The following is a 22,194-nucleotide window of genomic DNA, read 5'->3' on the forward strand; positions in this document are numbered from 1 at the left end:
CCTTTTTCCCCTCTCGAGGGTTCCAGGATCCGAAAACGCCTCCTTTCTTCCCGGCTAGAGGGAGATCGTGGGGCTCCAGATACCCCCGTGGTGGGTCTTCGGGCAGACGCCCTTATGGTGAGTACCCCTTCTTCCCTTCTCGATCAGGTTCGGGTGGCGGGGAGGCTAGCCTTATTCTACCCAAAGTGGGCAGTTATAACCTCAGATGCTTGGGTTCTGCAATGCGTAAAGGGTTACCAACTAGATTTTGTCTCCCTGCCTGTTCAAACGTATACCCCCAGGGAATTGTCTCTCCCACAGGAGCAGGACGCGATGATCTCCGCGGAAGTCGCGGAGATGTTCTCGAAGGGCGCCATCGAGGAATTGCCGTTCGCCACTCCAGGCTTTACGAGCAATCTCTTCCTTGTACCCAAGAAAGGGGGCGGTGTCCGCCCAGTGATAAATCTTCGCCCTCTCAACACCTTCCTACGCTACCAGCATTTCCAGATGGAAGGCATTCATTGTCTCAGAGACCTTCTGAGACAGTCGGATTGGATGGCCAAATTGGACCTGAAGGATGCGTACTTCACGGTTCCAATAGCAGTGGAGTCCAGGGACTACTTGCACTTCACCTGGCACGGACGGCGTTGGCGTTTTACATGCCTGCCGTTCGGTCTCTCCTCGGCCCCTTGGTGTTTCACCAAGGTTATGAAGCCGGTGGTGTCGTTCCTCCGTACCCGAGGGGTTCGACTGATTATTTACCTGGACGACATCCTAATCATGTCCCAATCGTTGGAATGCCTGAGGTTGCATTTAGACTGGACGGTCAACCTCTTACAGAACCTAGGTTTTCTGGTCAACTGGGACAAGTCGGTCCTGAAACCCGCCCAGTCTATGGAGTTTTTGGGGTTCCAGGTGGATTCCGTACGGCAGTTCCTGTACTTGCCGGAATCCAAGATAAAAGCCATCCAGAAGGAGCTCCGTCGAGCTCTTCGTGCTTCGGACTTGTCGGTCCGGCAGCTGGCAAGGATCATCGGTCTGCTGGCCTCCTCCATTCAGGCGATATTCCCAGGCCCTCTGCATTACAGGGCTCTCCAGCGGCTCAAGGGGTCACACCTACGTTCGGGTCGATCGTACGAATCCCGAATTTGTCTGGACAAGGAATCCAGAGACGAGCTGGTATGGTGGTTGGCACACATGGAAGCCTGGAACGGAAGGGCGATTTTCGGTTCCGTTCCGGACGTGATCATAGAATCAGATGCCAGCTTGCATGGCTGGGGGGCTCGTTGTGGCGACATTTCCACGGGGGGCAGATGGTCCGACGCAGAGAAGTCGTTACACATCAACTGCCTAGAACTTCTGGCAGGAGCCTTTGCGATTCGCAGCCTTGCCCCTGGAAAGGCGAACTGTTGTGTTCTCCTCAAGTTGGACAACGTATCGGCGGTCCGATACATAAATCACCTGGGAGGCACCAAGTCCTGGATGTTGGCTCTACTGGCGAAGGACTTTTGGCAATTCTGCCTTCTCAACAACGTTTCGGTGACGGCGGAACATATTCCGGGTCTGGACAATTCCGGTGCGGATTGGAACTCCAGACATTTGAGAGACTCGGGAGACTGGCGATTGCACGCCTCGGTCTTCCAAGGCCTAACCAGGCTGTGGGGACGGTTCGAGATGGACCTGTTCGCTTCTCGACTGAACACTCAGTTGCCGAAGTTCTACAGTTGGAGACCGGACCCGGCGGCTGTGGCGACGGATGCCTTTCTTCAAGAATGGCCTCCGGGCCACCTGTATGCCTTTCCTCCATTCAACATGATCGCTCGTACGATCTCGAAGCTGGTTCGTCACGACTGTTGTCTAGCTCTGATCACCCCTCTGTGGAGATCCCGTCCGTGGTTCCCTCGTTTGATGGAGTTGTCCATAGACTTCCCTCGTCTGTTGCCGAACTTCCAGAACCTCCTTCTGGATCCGGATGGGAACTCGCACGAATTGGTGCTCCAGCACCAGTTGCCCCTAGTAGCATGGTTCCTTTCAGGGGACGCTGGCTTGTCCCTGACGTTCCACAGTCAACTCTCTTGCTCCTCGATAACGCCTGGGCTCCGGGCACGCGGTCAGCTTACCGAGCTGCATGGAAGTCTTGGTCTGATTGGTGCGTGGAACGGGCAGTGGATCCCGTATCTGCCCCTCTCCATTTGATCCTGGGGTTTCTCACAGCCCTGTTCGACTCAGGCAAGGCGTACAGGACTATCAATGTTTTTCGATCGGCCATATCTGCCGGTCACGGAGGTTTGGAAGGTTTACCCGTCGGCAAACATCCTTTTGTATGCCGTCTTCTCAAGGGTATTCGCTTCGTCCGTCCGCCTAGGTCGCGGTTTTCGGCATTTTGGGACGTCAACATTATGTTGCGGTTTCTGTCGGAGTGGTACCCTAACCAGGACTTGACTCTTAAACAACTATCCTCCAAGATGGTTATGCTGTTTTGCCTGGTCTCTTGTAAGAGAGTCTCCGATGTTAGGGCTCTTGATTGGGGTGCCTTTGTGTTTACTCCTGAAGGCGTTACTTTCAACATATCTAGGAGAACTAAGTCGGCGTCCAAATCCTTCGTATATCCTAGATTCTCGTTATGTCCGGCACTCTGTCCGGTGGATTGTTTGAAGGCCTATCTAGAGGCTACGCGACCGTTGCGTTCATCTGACCGCCATCCCCTATTCATTTCGTTTAAGGCTCCTCATCGCCCAGTATCGACACCGACGCTAGCGCGTTGGATTCGTTGGCTTTTATCCCTCGCGGGTATAGACACGTCTGTCTTTACGCCTCATTCTGTACGAGGTGCTATGGCTTCGAAGGCATCCACAATTGGTTGCCGTCTGGAAGACATCATGCGCGCAGCCGACTGGTCCCGAGAATCGACCTTCAGAGACTTCTATTTCAGACCAATTGAACACGTCGCATCTCAAGTGATAGCACAGCTTTGAACTTGCATAATAGGAGCCTCCGTGTCTTTAATAAAATTCCCAGATTTTACTAGTAACATGACGTAAAGTCATGATTTTATTAAAGACACGGAGGCGAGTATTATTCCCTCCCACCCTCCCGGTGTGGATTTGGGATTAGAGATGCTTCGATGCTATACAGGTATGTTGTCAATTAGGTCTGTATTGAGTTCATGTTTTTGTATCGTGTAATTTTTATCATGCTTAGATGATTTGACAGTTTTATATTGGTTTCTAATCTTATATATTTTTTCTATTTCAGAATCCTGTTTCATGTAGATCCCTCACGGTTATGTTTGGTAAGTCTACAGTTTTGGGTTTGGAAATTACCATATTTCTCTATCTTTTTTAGCTTGAAGTTATCGTTCTGTTTCCCGTTTCCTGTTTGGATCAAGTGGGACATCGTTTCTCTTACCTGGTCTTCGGTTTCGCAAGAAAGAGGGGGATTGTGGGAGACACAGGACTTATATAGCTACTTCCTCTGTTATGTGATTGGCTACCTGTTATGCCTGTACAGTTTTTTCTTTCATTTTTTGATAATATTTATATTCCTCTATCTTTGCTGCTGAGGAAATAAAGAAAGAGATATGCATAATACTCGCCTCCGTGTCTTTAATAAAATCATGACTTTACGTCATGTTACTAGTAAAATCTGGGAATTATACAGAATTAAAATCAGAATTGAAACACGAATAACAATGCTGTATTTATAGCGAAATTGGCACAAACAAAAAAAATGACATTTATTTTTATTTTAGATGAGCTAAATTTTGATTTTCATATTTTTATTCGCTTTACTATTTGGCGTTTAGTGAATAATCCTGTCTGCTTGAAATTTGCAATTCAAATGTAAATGCGCTGCAGTACGCAGTTTATCGAATGGCCCTGTGAATGCGTTGATTGGTTTAGCTGTTTCCAATGTTTATGTATCTGTGTGATAAACAGAAGAAAGTAAAATGAAGCCCAGGTATTCAGCAGTGATACAGGATGAGCAGTGAATGTACACAGAGAGTGAAGCTCCTGGGCTGAGTGAAGATAAGGTTTTGGAGAGGGAGGGGGCGCCAGAGGTTGTGAGATGAGGATTTCCTGTAAGAGAGGGGAGGCAGCCTTTGGGAGAAGCAGAGTGTGGAGCACATTAGACGGGTTCTTCACCCAGCCAGCTCTCAGCTGCTTTAACTTGGCACCCTTCTTCCTCTCTCTCTGTTTTTTGATCTGGATTCAGTTGATTTGGAGGAATTCTCTACCAGGGCCGTTTCTTCCATTCATTGGAGTTAAAAAGCCCAGAAGAACACACACAGCAGCAGACAAGCCAGAGGATGTGGTTGAACTGAACATGCAAAGCAACATATTTTGCCCATGACTTCAGAGCTGGAGGAAGTCCACACAGAGCAGAGTGCTAGATAAGAGCTGGCGCTTGTCACCTTCCCCTGGGGCAAGACTGACACCTCTTAGTTTCAGTTATTATCACCTCCATTCTCGGAACCCTCAGACCTCCACTAACCTCCAAAACTTTCCCGGTGTCTCCTGCCTGCTATGAGAGTGTCCGCCAGCTGTTGCTGAGTGTGTTCACATCTTGTTCCACCGAGCTCGCCGGGAGAGGACTGTCACCTTCAGGTAATTAAGGCTGGATTGTACCGGGGTATCTGCAGGCGATATAGAGGGGCATTCTGCCAGAGGGGCACACGGCTGGGCTTTGGGGGCTCCTGTGTGTTGCTATAATGTGTCCGTGAATTGCACAGATTCCCCGGATTCGATTTTGGAATGCTGGTGGTGAGACCCAATTGGTGCCCCCGCTGTTGTGGACTACCTGTATCATGATGCTCAGCCAGCCTTTCCAGCTGATGTGGACTGTCTGTGTCATGATGCTCAGCCAGCCGTTCCAGCTGATTTGGGCTGTCTGTGTCATGATGCTCAGCCAGCCTTTCCAGTTGAAATGGACTGTCTGTGTCATGTTGCTCAGCCAGCCTTTCCAGTTGAAATGGACTAACTGTGTCATGATGCTCAGCCAGCCTTTCCAGCTGATGTGGACTGTCTGTGTCATGATGCTCAGCCTGCCTTTCCAGTTGAAATGGACTGTCTGTGTCATGATGCTCAGCCAGCCTTTCCAGTTGTTATGGACTGTCTGTGTCATGATACTCAGCCTGCCTTTCCAGTTGATATGGACTGTGTGTGCAATGATGCTCAGCCAGCCTTTCCAGCAGATGTGGACTGTCTGTGCCATGATGCTCAGCCAGCCTTTCCAGCTGATGTGGACTACCTGTGTCATGATGCTTAGCCAGCCTTTCCAGCTGATATGGACTATCTGTGTCATGAAGCTCAGATATCCTTTCCAGATGTGCCATGATGCTCATACACTTCAAACCCTGTTTGAGCATCTTAGTATTAGTACTCCACACCAGCTGCTAGGGCAGGCTGAGCATGATGGGACAGGTAGTTCACACCAGCTGGAGTATCTGTGACTTGGTTGGCTAGTGTCCCCAATGTGCTGTGAACAGTTTTGCTCCTTCTTCAGAGCTCCCCAGATTAAATAAAGGGTGATCTTGTTGATTAGTCGGATCCTGTTGAGGTATTGGCTGAAAGGTGATTTTTTTTTTTTTCATTTCTAATCCAAATTGTAAAAGCACGACTGGGAGCTGCACATGGAGCAGCTGGGCACAGACACTTCATTATCAACTTTTCCCTAGCAGCCAGCCGCTGTGTCTTCATTATTTTATGACAGCCAAACATCTTGATCACCGTGGATACCGACTTGAGTAGGGGGTGCTGTGGGCTGGGGTATGGGGGAATGTGCAGACTGGAGGCACAGCTATTGGGCGGAGTTGGGATATACGTTATTTAGTAACAATCTGGGCATTCTACAAACCTTAATCAGTAATGAAAGTGACTAGATTCTCAGTTTATCCTTTTATAGCATCTTCCAGCACGTGTTGTGACATTATACATCCTATAAATCATAGTAAACATTGGGAAAGTCTCTTATTACTCTACAGTGATAATGTGTACCAATTGGGTGTGCTCTCCAGAAAATACCAAGGTAGTGTGGCCCCCAACTTGTCTGCTCTCTGTGATTCCTATATTTTTATCTCATGAGTAACTTTGACTTTAATTAAATCCTGCAATTTGTATACTAAACTCTGTAAGGTTTCTGACAAACATCCGCCTGAGAATGTTGTATATGCAGCCTGATATCACTCTAGGTATATAGATAGACAGCTCCTGGTCCTCCGGCTGCTGGGGAATGCACATCCTATCACTCTTAGGCAATCAAGATGAGATTTCCAGGCCACACAACAGCAGGAATCTCCCAAGTTTCCCTTACCCCTCTTGCATGCTGTGTAAGTCACACAACACAATACTATACTGGGAGTGGTTTATGTTATATTTATATAAGGAGACCTTTTTTTTTACAATCTCAGAAGTTCTGTCTGAGGCTGCATAGCATATGTGGGTATTTCCTTTTCCTCTGTGTGGTATTTACCTGCAGAACAAATATGCATTGATAGTCTGTATAGAATTTGTGAATATTTTTCCAAATCTTTTTTTTTACTTATCTTTAAGATAATTAAACATAGACCAGAATAACTGTGGGTAGATCAGGTTTGGTTTTGTTATTTAAATAGGCGTATTTTAGTTGGAGTATATCACAAAATATTAGAAGAAAATCACTTGTGTATATAGATTTAGTATAGAATCTTCTCCAGGCCTGTATGTGATCAGATAACATTGTTCAGAAGGGTATGAAATACCATTACTTGCATATTTTCAGACATTATCATACAAAATTGTTGTGAAAAGTGTCAAATACCAAGATTTGCATATGCCTTGATATATTATGTATTATATTTTTTTTTTATTTAAAATTGCAAAGATTATTTTTTTTCGTTTGTGTAACTAAATAACACTGTAGAATACATTTAAAAAAAAAAAAAAAGTTTTCATTAACATGTTCAGTACTGAGACTTCACCTAAAAATATATATTTACAATCAAGCGTACCATTTATTTAAGACATGAAGTTAGACCAAATCAAATTGTGCTTGGTTGGCTGATGTACAATGGAGGCAGAATTAGTAACTGAAGAACCAATTGAGGGATATGTTTCTGTACCAGGTGATTGTCAGTGTGGAGTAGGGGGGGGAGGTACGATACCTGTTTTTTGTTAGAGTTTTTTCTTTGCTTTTTTGTTTTTTGTTTTCGGTATTGAAGTTCAATGGGAAACTATAGAAACTATATTTAGGAAGATGTTAATTCTTAAAAATTTCCTGAATAAATGAATTAAACTACAACTAATTCAGAGTGGAAAAATATAACGATGTTTACATGAATACTTATTTTATCATTAAAAAAATATATATTCAATTCCTACAGTTCTATAGAGATCCATTTAAACTCATCAAAGGGTGTTGTGCCTAAACATTTAGCTGAGACAGTGAGAGCTGGTTTGCTAGATATAGTAATATAGATTAATTTAAAGAATATATTGCACCAAGCACAGCTTCCAGAGACTTTTAATGTTTTTTTTTTATCGTAATTTTGCAAGTCGTATATCACTTCACAAGAACTAATTTAGTGTTCAAATTGGTAGACTTCAAATTGATTACAAACTCCATTCTATGATTTTTCCCAATCAGGTGAATAAAGTCCCTCGTCATGTAATTTATTTCAAAATCAGCATTATATGCGTTTCTTGCAGAGAAATATTTATATATTTTTTAAATTCCTTATTTTTGTAGGGCATAAGCTGATAACAGGTTGTTGCGAGGTACCCCAAAGGCATTCCTCCAACGCATAAAAGACATTTGAAACATATAGGTACATGCAAAATCAAGCACAATTTTTATATTTAGAGATAGTTTAGGTAGTTAAAAGTAGGAGATAATTTGCTAGATACCCTATGCATTTTAAAGTAGAAGAAAACATGCTGGGCAACGTGCCCGCTTTTATGGTAGAGTATATCACGCTAGACAACTTTTCTTTGTCGTTAAAAAAAATAAAAAAATAAAAATAGGATGGAACATGCTAGATAATTTGCACCTTTTAAAAGTAGAATATGATATGCTAGGCAGCTCGCAAATTTTTAAAGTCGAATGTAACATGCTAGACTACTTGCACATTTTTCTTTTGTTTGTCTTTTGAAGTATGTAGGCACAATTGTATAGTTTTATAGTAGTTTGACTTTTGTAGGAACATGCACAATTTTAAGGTTATATCGCTTAGATAGACACGCACATGAATATAGATTAAACCAAGCCTGTCATGCGTCAGGCCCGGTCTAAGCAGGCTACGCTTAGGAGTTACTGTAGTCTGGAGCTGTAGTGCATCAATGTTAACTAAGCAGTACTAAAGCCTTATTAAAACTTGGTACAACTGAACCTAAACATAGTAAATCAGGCTTAGTCGATAAAGCAGATAATGAGTTAACATTTCCGAGTCACCTTGTCTAAGTAGGTCAAAAACGAGTATTTAGGTGAGCTTATTACAACATTATATACGAGTAATGATATGGTATTCACCAGGAGTATCAATCCTAAGATTTGGTCAGGCTAAGTAACTGGTGGTGTATAGAAATTAAATAAAACAAAATGAATGTATGCATGCTGATTAGGACAAGATATAACTACATGCTAGTTGCAACAGCAAGGGTTGTAGTTACAAGCAATCGATTAGTAGATAGGGCTGGCTGCAATGCGAGCGTGCTTGTGTCGTACCACAACCTAAGATGGCCACGCCGTAAAGCTTAGGGACCGTGACTTTCATAGGGTTGGTTGCCTATGTTATAATACCTCGTTAGAGGACAAGATGTGGATGCCCCTGAGCACCTTCTGTCATTACGGCAGCATTTATAGCAGGGTAACGTAGAGGCCAAATTAAAAGTAAAGGCAAAATTAAAAATGAGCCAGTGGGAGTATTCAAACAGTAGGGGTTTAACTGCTATGACATGTGTGAGGTATAGCATCTCATGGTTCCATCCACTGCGCAACATGGAACTCACGATTACTGTAGGTAAGTCCTGAATGTTCATCCAACGCCTGAAGCGTGGAGGGCATTGCTGGCGTGGTGGCCATCATCAGATCCCCTGAGCATAGTCTCTCTGTAATAGGGGCCAGCTCCAGTTCCACTCCGAGGTGTATACTGCCGCTCCGATCCTTGCTTTGTGGCTGTGTCCGCAGGGAGTTGGGTCGTGCTGTGCCGGGTGCTGGGAAGGAGGCTCGATGATGCCTTGTTAGATGCCGCTTTCATGGAGGACTCGCTTGTGTGTGGTCGCTTGCGGGTACCTGTGTCGCCATCTGCTCCGAGTCTTCGTAGCTGTCGGGAGGCTGTACTGGGGCCACGTGGGGGATATCCCCCCAGGCAGCGCCGAACCGCCGAGCGGATCCACTTCGCCGCTTTCACCGCTTGTTGGAAGGGCTGTCTCTTGGCCTTACACTTCGCCCAAAGGTACACGCAAAGCTGTTCAAAGAACACTATTATGTGTTTGGGTGGCTTGTGCATCTTGCGCCTCGTTCTGCGCTGCTTCTGCGCCGCCATTTTAGCTTGGCCCTGGTGGTCCCTTGCGGGCAGGGCTTGTGTCGCTTGGGTAGTTTGCTTCATGGGGCTATTCGACCCCTGCGAGGACCGGGATATCCCCCGCCGGTCCAGAGGGGGGGGTAGCAGGGCTGCAGTGTGCCCATGCCTGGGAGCCCGTCCAGTGCCGGGAGGTCGGCCATCTCCCCCGGGTCCCAGACTTCGCCCAGGTTTAGGCCGCATGGCTGGATTGGGTTTATCTGCGGCGCACCGGTGCCGGGCCGGTACCATTCAGTTGCTCTCGTCGTGCTGTGCTGGTTTCTGGTCACCGTTTGCCGTTGGTGCTTGTGGGTCACTCGATCATGGCTTTCTTGTGCCTGTCTTAGCTGGAGCTCCTAGAGCGTGCTACCGGCCATGTTTGCTACCAGGCCCCACCCCCCGCAGAGAAATAATTTTTAATGTAACTATTTAAAATCCTACGTGTAAAACTACTACAACATTCAAAAATAAACATAAATTGTAACTGACGTATGTAAAAAGGAAGGAAACTGCACTTAAAAAGGAAATACATTCAGTCAATAAGAACAACATTGGATTGGATCATTTAAATTGTGGAGCGTAAAATAGAGATATTTCTAAAAAAAAAACAAAAAACAAATCAATAGACATTCAATTTGTTCATATGTTGACTGTATTTTAATAATTTAGTCATTTTCTGCATATTTTTGTCATACATCAACCTGTGATTTCACTGTTATGCTAAATAAGGGTACTCGCTTGCCCCTCCTCCCATTTCTTTCTGTAAGCTACCCTAAGAGGCTTTAGGTACATAATAGGAAGTATTATATTTAGATCACAAGAGGCATCAAATATAAGCACAAATACTGAATGTTAAACTGCCATACATTGTTAAAAAATAACACAGAGCTCACGTATTTAATACCTAATCATTAAATAAGTAACATGTAAATCAGAACTTACAGCCAAGTGAAAGTTCATTACTAATTTTGTTATTTTTTATTTATTTGTTTCCTTTTTATTTATTTATTTTTTATTGTCAATTTGCATATGCACCATATGTATGCTGCCATGGCACAGCAGGTCATACAATACCAATCTTTTAATTTCCAGTTATTCCTTGCATGGGGCCTATGAGTATGCATGTGCAATCAGGGCATTGAGTGGCAGGCAAGAAACTGAGCTAGGCTTAAATATTTGAGTCTTTCAGATGTTCCACCTACTTGAGTACGTGACTTTGTGTCATCGGGTCTGGGGCATGTCCATGCCCTATGTACGGCCTTTCCACAAAAAATATTAAATCGTAGGAGATTGTGCCAAATGCTGCAGCGTGATTACTTACAGACCCAACACACTCTTGTCACCTGACACTCATCCTTTGAAACTGCAAATGTGCTTAAACATTGGATTGCTGTTGTTTAAATCCCTACAGAGCAAAGGCACCATTGAGTGAACCAACAGTCCATTTTACAGCATTTGATTAACCACACTGCATTAGCTCTGTGGCACTCTCCCTGTCAAACAGGCAAAAGAACAGTAATTTCCAAACCATTGCATCTTAGTTTTTTGTGATCGTCATTTCCCTTCTGGCTGTCTGAGCATGACAATAGATGTGGTGCCCTAAAATTTTGGGTGGCAGTAACCACTGGTCAAAGAAGCATGTTTTGTCTAACATGAAACTTTACAGAGTTTCAAATGAAATCTATAAATATGCTGACAGATATCCTAGCAAATGTAAAGCGTTCATAAAAAAAATAAATGGACACTCCAGTCCCCTAAAGCACTTAAGCTTGCTGAAAAGCTTTCTGTGTGGAGAGTGTGCCCTCTTTTTTAATTTTGCAAAAAGTACAGATTTCAATAGAAATTGAACTTTTTACAAATTTACGTGGTTACACCCCCTTGTGCTTTCAATCAGACAACAAGTCATGGTACTTCCTGGTTTGGTTAGCCCAGTGGACCTAAACTCAAGAGGTAGTAATGCACAGAACACCTGCCTTGCAAAGACTTCTCAATTGAGCTGCATTGGTAAGTCTGTGATTGGACAGCCACATACAGTATTGGCAGGGTTTGAAGGGGAGCCTTTACAAATGCAACTGACAAGGGGACTGCATGTTTTGAAAGTTGTTTTTAGATTAACCCCCAGTGAACAAATGCATAATGAAATGCATGAAAGTTTTCTTATTTTTTTTAATTAAATGTGTGTTTGCTTCCTGTGACACCCAACTAAACAAATAGTGTTTAGTGAAGTGAATCATAAATAGAAGAAAATATTTACTTGCTGTGTGTGCTTTGAATTACACTGTCTTTTCGTTTTGTTTTGTTTTTTAAACTGTGAGTGATTTGGAACAAGACTTGTATAATTCAAATTAACTTTATTGCACATTCTGTTTAATTTAGAGTTTATTTTTTTAAATCTCCTGCTCTTTAAATAGCCATCTAGACCCTGCAGGAATATGTGATTAAAGATCAATTTATAGAGCAGGAGATAAAACGTCTAAAACAAGATAACTTCTGATTAAAAATGAAGCCATTTTTTATTCAGTCACAGCAAGGGGAGGTGTAGCTAGGGCTGCATAAACAGAAACAAAAGTGATTTAACTCCTAAATGGTATAGAATTGAATGAAACTGCAGGGGCATGAACTTTACACTAAAACTGCTTCATTATTATTATTATTATTGTTGTTTTATTATTTATCTAGCGCCATAAGATTCCGTAGCGCTGTACAATGGGTGGACTAACAGACATGTAATTGTAACCAGACAACTGGAGGTACAGGAACAGAGAGGTGGAGGGCCCTGCTCAATGAGCTTACATGCTAGAGGGAGTGGGGTATAGTGACACAAAGGGTAAAAGTAGGGGTACGAAGTAGGTTGTTAGAAAAGTATTCACTGAGGGCTTAGTAAGTCCTTTTGATGCCTAGAGCATCCATTTAAGGCCAAAATAACCTAGTCCAAGAGGTTACAATGACATAAGGATTTATATTGAAGCTTAAACCAATCAATTTAAACGCTTGCAAATGTAAGAATGTTAGACTCTCAGAAATATATGCTATATTGAGACAAAGAGTAAAACATTCAAACGCTTGTAAGAACACTCCAGCCCCCATCTACACAACAGCGGACTGGTGGCAAGGGTGGTGCGACCCTACACCACAGTGAGTAGACAAAACGTTTTAGTACAGTTTGACAACTTACCTGGGTAACCAGTACATCACTTCTGGTTTTCTTCTGCTAGGGAGGCTGGATGTCACTGCAGAGTAAAGCGTGGACAATACAGGACTGTACTCAGTGGCTAGCCATACTCATCTAAAGAAGAAAGCCAGAATCAGGGGCTGTGGCTGTAGGTGCCACAGAAGAACCTAGGTAAGCTGTCAAACTATAATAAAACAAACATTGACTACTTACCGTGAGACAACTGTCTGACGGGGAAGTGTTCGACTTAGATGAATATTTTGTGTCCTACCTTTTCAAAATTCTGTTGTCTACTCATTATTCTGGAACGGCTGCAAAGGCTATGAATGTGTTTTTCAGGAGCACATGGCGCTCATTGCCCTGATGAGATTATCCATACCAAATCACCTTCCCAGATAGTTTACTCAGTCACAACTCACATGTAAGAAGATCTGGCGCTGTTTATTCGTCGTATGATCTGTAGAATGTGAAGTTACAACAGGTAAAAGAACGATTCTTCCAAACAGGTAGGAGAGATATCACAAGTCACATATAGATGTACAGCATAGAATACACTGGAACAGGAAAGGGGGAGGGGAGAATCTGAAGCATCATGCAAACTATGGAGTGGCCCAAGAGACAAACTTAAGATGCACATTAAAGAAACAGTACATTATAATAAAACAATATCATGTAACATGACACTCCCCGCCTGAAATCTTTAGATTTCAAAGCCTATTATATATATATATAAAGATAAGTCCAAATGTCTAAAAGTCCAACTTGAACCTGTAAGTGAAGAAAACATTGTAAAATAATACTGGTGTGTAAACCATAAATACAAGATACCTGCAAAACAGAGAAGGTATGCAGTAAATAAACAATAAAACATGAAGTCCAATAACAGATGGCTAAAGTCGGTTAGTCTACAGTTTATAGCCATGGAGCTTCAACAGTGGCGTAGCTAACAGTTATGGCGTTCTCCCCGCCATAGAACCGTACAGTCTTGTACTCTTGCATAAGTCACTCGCTTGGGAGAAATACCAATTCTGAGAATGGTCATGAGAAAGTCCGTGTGGAACCTCCTTAATCTTAATCTCAACCTTTTCGAACCTTTCCATCATCGCTGGGCATTACGCTTGTTACGAGACCCATAGGCCACTCATTGCGACAGACTTCTCTATCTTTCAGAAGAACAAGGTCGCCTACTTTGAGGTTAGGCTTGGGTGTTTGCCATTTGTAACGGCTTTGAAGGATATGCAGGTACTTCTTTCTCCAGCGGTGCCAAAACACGTTGGCTAGGTGTTGCACCTGTTTCCATTGATGCCTGTAGGTATCCTTCTGGTCGATCTCAACAGGAGTCCCAACCTTCTGAGTAAGGAGTGTGGCTGGGGTAAGAATCACTGGAGAATCGGGATCAGAAGATACTGGTACTAAAGGCCTTGCATTAATGATGGCGGATACTTTCGAGAGAAAGGTACTCAAAGTCTCATGAGTCAATAGTGAAGACTTGTGGTCCTGTAACGTGGAATCGAGAATTCTTTGGGCGATTCCAATCATTCGCTCCCAGGATCCTCCCATATGTGAAGAATGTGGTGCATTAAACAGCCAAGTACATCCATTGTTTGCTAAGAAATTGTCTAGTTGAAGTTCTTTACAGGCTCCAACAAAGTTGGAACCACAGTCGGATCTTAGCTGCTTGACAGGTCCTCGGATGGAGAAGAATCTTCGTAAAGCGTTGATGAAACAAGAAGAATCCATTGACTCAATCACTTCAATATGTACAGCTCGTATGCTGAGACAAGTAAACAACACGGCCCACCTTTTGGTGTTGGCTGCGCCACCACGAGTCTTTCGAGTTACCACGGTCCACTGACCGAAGACGTAAACTCCAACGTAGGTGAAGGGTGGATCTGTGCTTAAACGATCAGCTGGCAGGCTTGCCATTTGTTGTAGTTGGTGTCTACCTCTTAACTTGCGACACTTGACGCATTTGAAAAGCAGGGAAGAAACACATCTTTTCATTCCAACAATCCACAAGCCGGCTGACCTGATAGCGCCTTCTGTAAATTGTCTACCTTGGTGTTGTGTTAGTTCATGATAGTGCCGGATTAGAAGAGTGGCGATGTGGTGCTGACCTGGTATGATGATAGGGTTTTGTTCCTTGCTGCACAGGTCAGATTTCTCTATTCGACCTCCAACTCGCAGCAACTGATTGTCATCGACCACAGGGTTTAGATTAAATAGTGAACTATCCTTTGATAAAGGTATTCCACCTTTGAATCTGTGGAATTCTTCCATGTACACTTCTTGTTGTACACAGCGAATGATAACCTTTTCGGTACACTCAATTTCCGTTGCGGTAGGATGGTTGGTACAGATATGCCAACCATGACACTCTGATGTTAAGCTCCTTTTAAAACAATGGGCAACGTGAATCAAATAGGCAATAGCCCTAACAGCTGATGACCAGGTTGAGAAACGTTCAAAACAAAGTGATTTGAGTTTTGGTTCTGGACTCATAGAGGTATGGAGTGTTGTGTTCATAGACCTGATTTCTTTATCATCATCAGGATGTACCAGTTCGTAGGCAACGTCTGTGGAAATTGAGTAGGAGTTTTCGTGAAGAAATCTTGGAGGCGTCAGCCACAAGCAGCCATGAAGAGCTGCTGGGGATATAGCTCTTGTCCCATAATCAGCAGGATTAAGGTCAGTTGGAATATAATGCCATTGCTTTGGCAGAGAGAACCTTTTAATGGCTTGATGTAGATTGTTCGGCAGCTTCTCTCTCGGGAGGCGAAAGGGTAGGGGTGCTACCCAATTATTGGAATCTTCCTGAAAGAACTTGTTGTCCATTACTTTAAGGAATTCTTTGCCTTCTACTGAAGGAGCTAACATGTTGTCTTCGCTGCTTGCATTGAAAACTGTAGAGCCAAAACTGTCATCGTTTGTGCGGGAAAGGTTTGTGTTGCCATGTTGCAACTTGCAGCTAGTTACCTTCTCCTTTACCCAGTAGTGATGTGGGCATGGCTCAAAGTGAGTACTACGACCATTCGGCAATATATTTGTCTTAAATGAAGAAATGTTAGTAGGCCTTTTCATTTTGCCTATACAGACATTACCTATGATGACCCAGCCCAAGTCCAGGTACTGGGCAAATGGAGCATCTGGGGGTCCGCTGACCTGCCTGTGCACCTTGTGGACCCTTAGAATATCTCTTCCCAGCAGAAGAAGGATTTTAGCATCTTTGTCAAGTGGTGGGATTTCACTTGCTATTGACTTTAGGTGAGGGTGGTAGAAGGCAACTTCTGGTGTAGGTATTTCTTCTTTGTTGGCTGGTATCTGGTTGCACTCTACAAGTGTAGGTAAGGGTAATTGTAAGTTATCTCCTAGAGAGGACACAATAAAGCCATGTGCCCTTCTTCCAAAGACCTCTGTAGTGCCGCTACATGTGCTTAGGGTGTAAGGGTGAACCTCTCCTCTTATGCAAAATAGATCAAACAGTTCAGGTCGGGCAAGTGATCGATTGCTTTGATCATCTAAGATAGCATACACCTTTAAAGTCTTTTCTGGCTGATCCTTGTGGTGAACGTTCACTAGGCATATTTTAGCACAAGACTTGTCACAGTGGTCTTCCCCACAGACTTCAGTGCATGAGGAAAATATCATAGTGGAATTAGGCACCTGATCTGTACTCTTCCCATCGTGATTTGGTCTGGGAGAAAGGTTTGCAGATTGTGAAGGGTTGGGCTCGAGTGGATGGAGAGCTTGAACATGGTCCTCGGAACCGCACCCTATGCACTTGATGGGGATTTTACATTCCTTGGCAAAGTGATCAGTGGAAGCACAGCATCTATAACATACCCCAAAGGTCTTTAGGAGTTCCTTTCGTTCTTGTAGGGGCTTCTTCCTAAAACCGATACATTTTTTGAGGGGATGTGGCTTCTTGTGGATAGGACATAATTGGTTTGGGTTTTCGATCTTGCCGCTCTTGTTTGAGGCGGGAGCTGATGTGGGAGCGGGAATAATGTCTGTCTTCTTAACAGACACGGGACCTCTACGGTTCTTGTAGCTGATTTGTAGGTTGTCACCTTTCAGTGAGGGAGTACTGAACTCACCAAATGCAAAACTAGGATCGTTCTTGGTGTCAGCAATGTTCCTGACAAATTCGCAGAAGTAGGAGAAAGGGGGAAATGAAACCTTGTTTTCCCGTTTGTATTTTGACCCAATTTGGATCCACTTTTCACGTAGGCTATACGGAAGCTTGTAAATGATAGGGTTAACTCCTCGAGCAGTGTCCAGGTAACTGAGGCCCGGTAGTTTAGGGTCGGTTTTGGCAAGCTGGACTTCGAGAAGAAGGTCACTGAGTCTCTGGAACTCTTTATTGTCCTTACCGGATATCGTTGGGAAATTTTCCAATCGTTTAAGCAATGCATTCTCTATGGCTTCAGGACTACCATAACTCTGTTCTAGACGTTCCCATGCAGCGGTGAGACCTGCTGTTGGATTGTCGATGTAGACTGACCTGAGGCTCTTGACACGTTCTGTAGATTGTGGGCCAAGCCACCTGATCAGCAGATCCAGCTCCTCAGCAGCAGAAATACCAAGATCACCTATGGTAGTTTTGAAGGCAGCTTTCCAGCTTCTGTAATTTTCAGGATGGTCATCAAAGCTTACTAGGCCTGACTTGGTGAGCTCTCTTCGAAGTATATACTTTACAAACTCTGCTGTATCAGTTGTCTCTGACTTTACGTAGGAGCAGGGCCGGCGCTACCATTAAGGCGGACTAGGCAGCCGCCTAGGGCGCCCCTTAGGAAGGGGCGCCGCCAGGAGCGCCGCCAGGAGCGCCGGCCCCCCTAATGCTGCAGCCGCCCGAGCGCTCTGCAGAGAGCCTCAGGCAGCTGCAGCTTCGCCCGGGCTGGTGCGTCCATGAGGGCGCACCGCCCGGGCGCAGCATGAAGAGAGGAGCTGACAGGAGGGAAGCGCTCAGCGCTCCCTCCTGTCACTCCCTCACTGTAGCGTGGCCAGCCCTGTATGATCCGCCGGTACAGGGAGCATTTGTCTCCTGTACCCGGACGGACTAACAGGAAGTGAACACTGAGTGTTCACTTCCTTTTAGTCCGGCCGGGTACAGGAAACAAATGCTCCCTGTACCCGCGGACAGTACAGAGCTCGGCCACGCTACAACATAGGTAGGGGAGGGTGGGGGGAATAAAGGGGGGGGGGGGGAAAGAAATAAATGGAGAGGGAGGGAGGGGGGGGAATAAAGGGAGGGGAGATAAATAAATGGAGAGGGAGGGAGGGGGGGGGGGAAATAAATGGAGAGGGAGGGAGGGGGGAAATAAATGGAGAGGGAGGGGGGGGGAATAAATGGAGAGGGAGGGGGGGGAAATAAATGGAGAGGGAGGGGGGGGAATAAATGGAGAGGGAGGGAGGGGGGGGAAATAAATGGAGAGAGAGTGGGGGGGAGGAGAAATAAATGGAGAGGGAGGGAGGGGGGAAACAAATGGAGAGGGAGGGAGGGGGGAAACAAATGGAGAGGGAGGGGGGGAATAAATGGAGAGGGAGGGGGGGGGAAATAAATGGAGAGAGAGTGGGGGGGAGAGAAATAAATGGAGAAGGAGGGAGGGGGGAAATAAATGGAGAGGGGGGGGGGGAATAAATGGAGAGGGAGGGGGGGGGAAATAAATGGAGAGAGTGGGGGGGAGGAGAAATAAATGGAGAGGGAGGGGGAGAAATAAATGGAGAGGGAGGGAGGGGGGGAAATAAATGGAGAGGGAGGGGGAGGAGAAATAAATGGAGAGAGTGGGGGGGAGGAGAAATAAATGGAGAGGGAGGGGGGGAGAAATAAATGGAGAGGGAGGGGGGAGAAATAAATGGACAGGGAGGGGGGGAATAAATGGACAGGGAGAATAAATGGACAGGGAGGGGGGGAATAAATGGACAGGGAGGGGGGGAATAAATGGACAGGGAGGGGGGGGGAATAAATGGACAGGGGGGAATAAATGGACAGGGAGGGGGGGGAAATAAATGGACAGGGGGGGGGGATAAGTGGACAGGGAGGGGGGGGATAAGTGGACAGGGAGGGAGGGGAAGGGTGGACAGGGAGGGGGGGATACATGGACAGGGAGGGTGGGGGAATAAATGGACAGGCAGGGTGGGGGAATAAATTGAAAGGGAGGGGAAATAAATTGACAAGGTGGGGGGAAGTAATTGACAGGGAGTGGAATTGACGGGGTTAGGAGGGGGAATGAGAGTGGGGAGGGGAGAAGAGAGTGACAAGGGAGGGGGGAGAAGAGAGGGACACGCAGGGGAGAAGAGAGTGACAAGGGAGGGGGGAGAAGAGAGGGACAAGAGGGTGGAGAAGAGAGGGACAAGAGGGTGGAGAAGAGAGGGACAAGGGGGGAGAAGAGAGGGACAAGGGGGGGGAGAGAAGAGAGGGACAAGGGGGGGAGAGAAGAGAGGGACAAGGGGGGTAGAGAAGAGAGGGACAAGGGGGGGGGAGAAGAGAGGGACAAGGGGGGAGAGAGAAGAGAGTGACGAGGGAGGGAGAGGGGGAGAAGAGAGTGACAAGGGAGGAGGGAGAGATCGACGTCCATCACACACACACAATGCACCCCTTGCACACAGAAAAACACACAATGCATTACACACACAGACACACACACACAAGCAATTCAACCCTTACATACAATGCATCCCTTACACACACAGAAACACACAATGCATTCCTTACACACACTCAATGCACCCCTTACAGACGCACACACTGCATCCCGTACATACACAGAAACACACATTGCAGCCCTTACACATACAAACACAGATTCACACAATGCATTCCTTACACACATATCAGGACATCCCCTACTCCTGTGAACAAACTATTTGGTGGAACATGAAGGTGGACCCTGGGGCCCAGACCATGAGCTGTGTAAAGGGCCTTTAAAAAAATGGAGCTGCTTTCCGTTCTCCCAGAACACAAACAGCCTCCAGAGAGCCTGTTATACACTAGACGAGTGGAGCCAGACTGCAGCTAGAGCCCATCACCATCCTCATCTGATTGTAAGTAGGCAATCTAGTATATTATTCGTGGCACTAATCTCTAATTTACCTCACATTAAAGGGACACTTTAGTCCCCAGAACCACTGCAGCTTAATGTAGTGGTTCTGGTGTCTATAGCCTGTCCCTGCAGGCCTTTTAATGTAAACACGGCGGCACTGCAGCACTTGCGTTAGTTAACATGGGGCATTGTGATGTCATATGGGGGGGGGGGGGCGGCAAACTTTACTTTTGCCTAGGGCGGCAAAAATCCTTGCACCGGCCCTGCGTAGGAGGTCGCTGGTTGGATGTTGTGCATTGCGTTGTTTATGGTATTGTTGTAAAGAGACGGAAGATATGGTGCAGCAAGGGCGTTCAGCTGAGTTGTTGGGTTAAAGTCTGGAACGGTACTATTAGCAGGAGCTTGGTGACTTGCTTGCAGATTAGTGTGCAATTCTGTGACATATGCAGAATCAGCATGACAGTCAGGCGCTGTACTGGGGTGGTTTTGCATGTAGGAAGTTGCTGGAACAGCTTTTGCCTGTTGGTGTGGTGAAGTCCTTGCGTTGTCGTGAAGAATGGAGGCAATTGAGTGCTCGCTGCTGTGGTTTAGAACATAGTTCTTAGTGCGTTCGAAAGGATCTTCCATATCTGCCTTGATGCTGACCCTTTCACTAGCATTTTCCTCTGCACCGATAGCTTGTTCCAAAATCTTTAGTTTTGCTGCAGCTGCCTCGTAGTTGCTCTGTACCTTTAAAGCTTCAATTGCTGCCCTTTGACGTGCTGTCTGAGCTTCCATTGCTGCCGCTTCGGCTTGCATTGCTGCAGCCTCAGCCTCCATGTCTGCTCTCTTTTTTGCATATGCGGCCTGTACTTTGCTAGCCTCTGCTTCGGCTCGGGCGTTTATAAGCTGTTTACTAAGCGTTGAGTGCCTTGAACTTCGGGATCTAGAGGAACTTTTAGAATGTCTGGTGGATACGGATCTGTGAGATACAGTGTCCTGTGGCTGCGTTAATTTTGCTTCTGCCTTTGCTTTAGTTAGCAGGATAAAGCTTTCTCTTTCCATGTTAAGAAGCTGGACATTGTTAAGTTGCTCTAATGATTCCTCAGTGTTAATGTTTTGCAGAATAGTTTTATATTTATTGCTTGTAGTCTGGTACAGTTCATATGAAGCACAGAGATGCTTTATGGCGCCCTCTAGTTGCAGTACCTTATGACTGGGACATGAAATCACATCAATGTGGGTGAGGATTTTATCCCAAATCTGCTTCAAACTGGTTGCTAGTTCAGTTCTCATGGATTCATAGTTCTCTTTAACCTTCCAAGTGGGTTTCACAGAGCGTTTAGGCAATGCACTGGGCTCTGGGTCCTCATCCTGGCTTTCTCCATGTGGTGCATGCTGTGGTGTTTCATCACATTCTGAGCCTTTTCCACTCATGATGGCCTGAGGTACACAGGCTTGGCTGTAGCAGTGAAGAGTGTCTGTATACTGTGTGGGGCTGAAACAAGCTGTGCTGGGGCTGTAACAAGCTGTGCTGGGGCTGTAACAAGCTGTGCTGGGGTTGAATGCAGACTTCTCATACAATACACACAGTTACACTTCACTATGATCTGTCCTGTGACACAGCAATCTCTGTACAAGCTGCTGGATACGTTCTTTTACTATTCTGGAACGGCTGCAAAGGCTATGAATGTGTTTTTCAGGAGCACATGGCGCTCATTGCCCTGATGAGATTATCCATACCAAATCACCTTCCCAGATAGTTTACTCAGTCACAACTCACATGTAAGAAGATCTGGCGCTGTTTATTCGTCGTATGATCTGTAGAATGTGAAGTTACAACAGGTAAAAGAACGATTCTTCCAAACAGGTAGGAGAGATATCACAAGTCACATTGAATGTACAGCATAGAATACACTGGAACAGGAAAGGGGGAGGGGAGAATCTGAAGCATCATGCAAACTATGGAGTGGCCCAAGAGATAAACTTAAGATGCACATTAAAGAAACAGTACATTATAATAAAACAATTTCATGTAACATGACACTCATCACCTTAGTAACAAAATAAAACAACTACAAAAAAACCCCCGCTATGAATGCACTGTTAGAGCCATATTAAATGTTACCAGTGTACACGTGTATCCTATTTTTGTTTTTAATTTCCTTTGTATAACCCATTATACCATTAAAAGATTTAGAATAGCTTTTCAGATATCTCACTGGAAGACATATGCACAGCCAACTGTTGAAGTTCCTATTTTAAAAGTTTTTATTTTGCTTTTAGACAGATTATTAACCAACATTAATACCGGCTTGGTTAATAGAAGTTTGGATGAAAAAGAGCATGTTGTGTATTATTATTTGTGGTTTGTGGGTTTTTTAAGAATGTTTTTTTTTTATTTAATTGTATTAATTTAGAGGGACACTATAGTTACCAGAACAATTACAGCTTAATATAGATGTTCTGCTGAGTATAGTCAGTCC

General features: G+C 45.0%; 1 protein-coding gene across 1 annotated transcript in view; it reads left to right on the forward strand.

Moving 5' to 3' along the window:
* The first annotated feature begins 4,079 nt into the window (after positions 1-4,079).
* RFTN1 (raftlin, lipid raft linker 1) overlaps positions 4,080-22,194 on the forward strand; it is a 359,175-nt gene continuing 341,060 nt past the window's right edge. Inside the window, exon 1 of the mRNA XM_063452313.1 lies at positions 4,080-4,586. The gene's annotated coding sequence lies outside the window, so the exon portion shown is untranslated. The remainder of the gene's footprint in view (positions 4,587-22,194) is intronic.

This window comes from Pelobates fuscus, chromosome 4, assembly GCF_036172605.1.
Source record: "Pelobates fuscus isolate aPelFus1 chromosome 4, aPelFus1.pri, whole genome shotgun sequence".
Taxonomy (NCBI): Eukaryota; Metazoa; Chordata; class Amphibia; order Anura; family Pelobatidae; genus Pelobates; species Pelobates fuscus.